We start from the raw sequence: 5,898 nt of genomic DNA on the forward strand, positions 1-5,898 counted from the left end.
AGGGAGGGAGGGAGGGAGGAAGAAAGGTAGGAAAGAAGGAGGGAAAGGAGAGAGGGAGGGAGGAAGGGAGGGAGGGAGGGAGGTAAGAAGGAAGAGAGGGAGGGAGGGAAGAAGGAAGGAAGGGCAAGGCATGACACTTTACTAAACTTTCTACGTGTGATTTATGTTTCTGTTACCTTTCTGGATTTTATGCCTCACTCCAACCCTTGTTAACTCAATCTTTTAGGCCCTTTTATTATTCCTCACTGAACTTTTATTTTACCTCTCCCCCTTAGTACAGAATAACACTGTTTTTAATGTGATACACACATGTATGTCAATCAATATCCAGTCTTGAAAATAGATGCAAAGAGTGATTTGATTTAAGCAACTGGACTTGAAAGCACAAAAGGAACAAGGATGATTCTGCCCTACTGCCTGTCCGCTGCACTCCCTGGCCTGCCTTTCCTGTTACTCTAGAGCTGTTGTGCACATGCTATAGGAAGAGTCTCGCAATGATGAATTGGGAATTAGCCCAGGCTGGAGTCTACAGTCCTCTCAGGTCCTTTTCTCTCTGCTGTAGGAGCCAGATGCTGGGAATATTGTTCTTTCCTCCACTGATCGTATCCCAACAGTGACTTTTATTGGCATACCTAGGCATACACCTGGAAAAAATGGGTTTGCAATGCAGCACTACTCTATTCAGCTCAGCACTGGAATGGAGTATCTAGGAAGTATGAAGCTAATAGCAAATGAACAAAGCAATGACGTCTACCTGCTTATATTTTAGACACAAGATGCTTGATGCATGCAACTGATAATCTACTGGAAGAAGGAATTTCAGGGGAAATTTTGCTTAAAGGCAAAGGATTTTAATGACTTGAAGTAGTAGAAGGTTCTTTGGAGGGGTCTATTTTTGTGTGGTATGGTATATGTACTTGTTAGTTTGGCATGTGTACATGTGCAAGTTGCTATGTGTGCATGTGTGTGTATGTGATGATGGAGACCAGAGGCAGGTGGGATTTTTTTGTTTACTCTTCAGTGTTATCTTTTGACAGTGTCTTTCAGTGAAACTGAAAGTCATTGATTTGGCTAGGCCTGTGGACAGATCTCGTTGTCCCCTCTTCCTAATACTGGTGCTATGGTGACATACCATGGCGTTCAGCTTTTTGCATTGTTTCTGAGGATTCAAACTCTGGTACTCACTCATTATGGTTATTGCTTTTAGATTATGCATTGTGTGTATACACATGCATGCTTTAGTGAGGGCAAAACAAATGTATGTCTAGTGAGTACATCTGTGAAGTTCAAAAGAGGGCTTCAGATACCCTGGATCTGTAATGTATTCTCTTAACTGCTGAATCATCTCTCTATCCATGGGTCTTGCAATACAAGTAGCTTATCAATGGAGCCATCCCCCCAGCACTCAGTGTAGAGATTCCTAGAAAGTCATATGATCTTGTATCTATTTGAGGGAAAAATAGAAGTTTCTTATTGCTCAAATGCTGACATGAGAGAAAAATTATAGTGCAATACGTTCCTGCATTCACATGAGATCCAGAATGTTCAAGCAGATCTGATTGGATGGAAGCAGACAGTGTGGGTCCTGAAGTCAGAGCTGGATGTGGTGCAGTCCAAAGTGTCTCTTAGTAAAAGTACTGAGTTCAGGAGAGAAATACATTGCAAAGGAAACACTTAACAGACTAAAATCACCCTCATAGAGAAGCCAGCACGAGAATGATCTCAAGAACTTGAGTGTTGGCAGGTTAGTGTGATGGTGCAACATCCACTATATGATGAAAGACAATAACTCAGATCAGGAGAACCAAACATGAGAAGGTGACTGCCTAAAGGGGAAGAAGCATGAAGAAAGCATGAGGAAGCTGGAAAGTTGCTTGGATACATGATAAACTAGGTCAAATACTACATATTCAATGTCAGTTAAAAATTTAACTTTATTAAAAAATGACAGATGGCAAAGCCAAGATCTGAACCTGAGAACTGTGATTCAGTGAGCTACACACTTCACCACTTCACCATGACACTGGCTTTTAATATCCATCTCCAGCTTCAAGAAAATGTGTAAATTGAGACAGCTACATGGGATTTTCTTGGGAATATGAATGATAAAAACTATGTTGGAAGTAAAGAAAATTTAAGCTGCACATGTGCCTCAGAGGGCCTCGGGATATCAGTCCTTGCCTTCCACCTTGTGGGAAACACGCTTTTGTTGTTGTTGTTGATGATGATGATGAAGATATAATGCTACATATGACAGGCTTTCTAGCATGCAAGCTTCTGGAAATTCATGTGTCTCTGCTTCCAATCTTTCCATAGGGTGCTGTATTTACAGATGCTTACACTATACATCCAGGATTTAAATGGCTCTGAGGATTTGAACTCAAGTACAAAGGCTTGAGTGACAAGTGATTTAATTCACTGAACGTTTCCTCCAGCCTTCATAATTACTTTATGTACTATCAAAGGTCCAAGAATGACAACAGTGTGCTTTGTCTTGAAAAGTTTATAGCTATGAAACGATAATCCAAATATCATGATACATATTATTTAAATAAAGAAGGCAGAAAATTGCTATTATTTAAGTTATAAAATTTTTATAGCTTATCAGTACTGTGAGTGATTGTATTATTTACTGGCACTCTTATGTAAAGATATTGTAGGGGGTAGAGGAGTAGTGTAGTTGGGAAAGTACTTGTTATACATGTGTGAATATCTGAACTTGACTTCCCATCACCCAGCTGCACACCATGGTGTATGTTCATTTTTCCAGGAATGCATATCTATAATATCAGAACTGTGGAGGCAGAGGCATGAGAAGTCCTGGGACCCACTGGAGATGTAGTTCAGCTAAATCAGTGACTTGTCCCCTTAATGAGAAACTGCCTCAAAACTAAGGTGGAAATTCATTGAGGAAGGCACTCAACATTGACCTCTGGTTTTCACACATACACACACACACACACACACACACACACACACACACGCACATGCACGCGCACACGCATACAAACACAAACACAGAGATACACATGGGATGATTCACACAGCATATACACTGCTATCACTGTAGGATCCAGGACTCAAGACTGGACTTGTGATTGCTATCTTATACCTAAAATATCAGGTAATTCTGAAGGCTAAGTGATATGTGCCAGACTAGTTCTTCACTTATTACCTAAAACAGAGGTAGCTAGAGTATGATCTAAAATATGAACTAGGCAGTTGTTTATACTTCTGATGTGGAATATAGCTTCAGACTTACATCTTGTTATTGTGAACTCCCATTCAAATGAAGTTAGGTAGAAAGTGGAAAGAGTAGATGGTCTTAAATTTTCTGAAAACCCTTCTGGGCTAATAAAGAGAATATCTGGATTACATTGGTTTGATTTGGAAAGAATACACAAAGAATCCTGCATATACAGAGGCAAATTGAGTAATAGTTGTAAAGTCATATTATTCAACTGATTTGCTATGGAAATTGACTTATGAGAAGGGACCTAGAAATAATACAGGTAATGATATAGCCAATAAAAATTCACTTCTATTGGTTGATTAAAAAAAAGTGTTTGTTGATATTTATAACCAACATGCTAAGTAATGTATTTTTCTGAGTTGTGTGCCATTCAAATACCACAATGCCTTTCATAAAGTTGCTATTGGTTGTTTTATATGATGTGCTTTCAGAAAATTGAAAGAAATGTGGGTTTGTGCAAAATAGACAAATTAGAGTAATTACTGGAGATAATTAAGTGAAAATAATGGAACAGAAAATTAAGTTTCTGGAGGTTTGTTCCATTTGAACAATATGAATTATGTGGGCATTGTAGTTGTTTATGTTACAAATAATAGGGTAGTGATATCTGTACTCTCGATGGTTACAGAAACCTAAAGTTTATTCCTGGAAGGATTTACAATAGTGGTATGAATGCTCTTGATGTAACCAATTTCTTCCTAATTGGATTGAAACTTCTTGGGAGAGTGTATATGCTTACTACTATAAAGTTCATCAAAGCTATAGCTCTGCAGGTCACAGGCTGTGTGGGAGAGTCTACTAGTCATGACTTATCAAATGGTCATGTAGTTAAGCTCCCTGGTTAATATTCACATTTATGCCCATTAGACTAGAGTTGCTATCACTTTCAGTCAAAAAAGCGGTCTTCAGCAGTGGCTGATGTCAAAGAGAGGACACACAGCTAGTCCATGTGCTGAGGATAAGTGACTGCTAAGTGCTTGGCTCCAAATGGGGCATCTGTGTTACCCCTCTGAGTCCCAGGAAATGTCATGGAGTAGAAGAATAGTGGAAGCTAAAAGGTGGGGAGAAATACAGTGTGGCTATGTCTTCTGGGTAAGCCATGGGTGTTTTCAATTATGAACATAGCAAATCTATTATTGCTTGCATTGATCTTCCAAAGAGAAAGAGAGAAAGGTAATAAATGGACACAAAGGAAAGATAGAGGAAGAAGAAAAGGACTTGAACAAATGGAAAGAAAATGATGATGGTGGCGGTGGGCATGAGATGAGCAGTAGAAGGGATGAGTGTAACCTTAGTGTATTGTGTGTAAGCATGGTACTTCAAAATTAAAAACATTACTTTAAAAACCATAGAAGTTCATGTATGTGTGCATATGTGTTATTTGTGTGTGTGTGTGTGTGTGTGTGTGTGTGCGTGCCCATGTATATCTGAGTATATGCACAGACATGTGCTTCCATGTATGTCTGAATGTGTGTGTACACACTTGCAGGTAGGGATAGTTTGCTTGCATTGGCTGGTGCTTGGGGCTAACACTGACGTCTCCGTGGTAACCCTTCCCAGCACAGAGGCAGCACATTAATGAATATTCATAATTGTGTGTCTGATCCATGAATTCTGAAAACAGGTTTTGTAATCTTGTTTAATTAACATAATTGTGGATACTTGGTAAATCCTACTCTGTTGGAGACATATATTTCCTTAAATGAATAATCAAGAAACTTAATCAAAGATAGACAAGAATCCTGGTTTAGCATTTAAGCTATAGTGACACAAATCATGCCTTTGAGAAACGATGTAATAGATTTAAAATCAGTAATGTACAAATGCATTTTGAAAGTATTTTGTCAACTTGGAAGTATCTATCAGTGTAGATTTACTATGGTTTTACTGACTAATCACTTGCTTCAGTCTTTCCATAAGTACTCTCTTGATTTCATTAGATTAGTTATTACATAATAAGAAAATAATGCTGGGGAGGAAAATATCCAAGAACAAGGTGAGTGGTATTGAATCCTAGGAACAGGTCTGACTGAACATTTATATACCGGCATGACAGGTAATTCCTTGATTCTCATGGATTAGATGTCAAAGTGCCTGCCTTGAGTCCTGGGCTCATCACCAATAAGCTTCAAGCCTTTTCTCATGTTATTATTAGCTTTTGTTTTCTTATCCGTGGAAGGTTAGAAATGCCTTCCCTGACTAACTTACAAGTTTCAGGAGCTTTAAGAGAGCAAGTGTGAAATTTCCTTGTAAACTAAAAAGAGAGCCTTATGTGAATGTGAGAAATTATAATGTTGCCATTTTAATCATTGTAGTAACTATTGTTCACACTTTGGGCTGTCGACATAGCAATATTACAAAATACGAAGATAGCTTGGAATGAGATTTGTGTATCTATATGTAAAGATTTATAGCCTTCCTTGATTCCATGATGCTAATAAGTATAGCCTGTGATGGTTGTGGTTTTCCTGGTGGCATCTTTATATGGCTTGACTGACACCTTTACCAAGATTTATGTCTGCTTAAGCAGGCGCCTTGTACCACAATCATGGCCTCCATCAATCTCCAGCATATTTACTATGACAGTAGTCACGTCCTTAACTTCCTTCTGAGTCTACAGAGGACCTTTGAGATGCTATGCTTCC

This window comes from Mus pahari, chromosome 14 (assembly GCF_900095145.1).
Source record: "Mus pahari chromosome 14, PAHARI_EIJ_v1.1, whole genome shotgun sequence".
NCBI classification, from domain to species: Eukaryota; Metazoa; Chordata; class Mammalia; order Rodentia; family Muridae; genus Mus; species Mus pahari.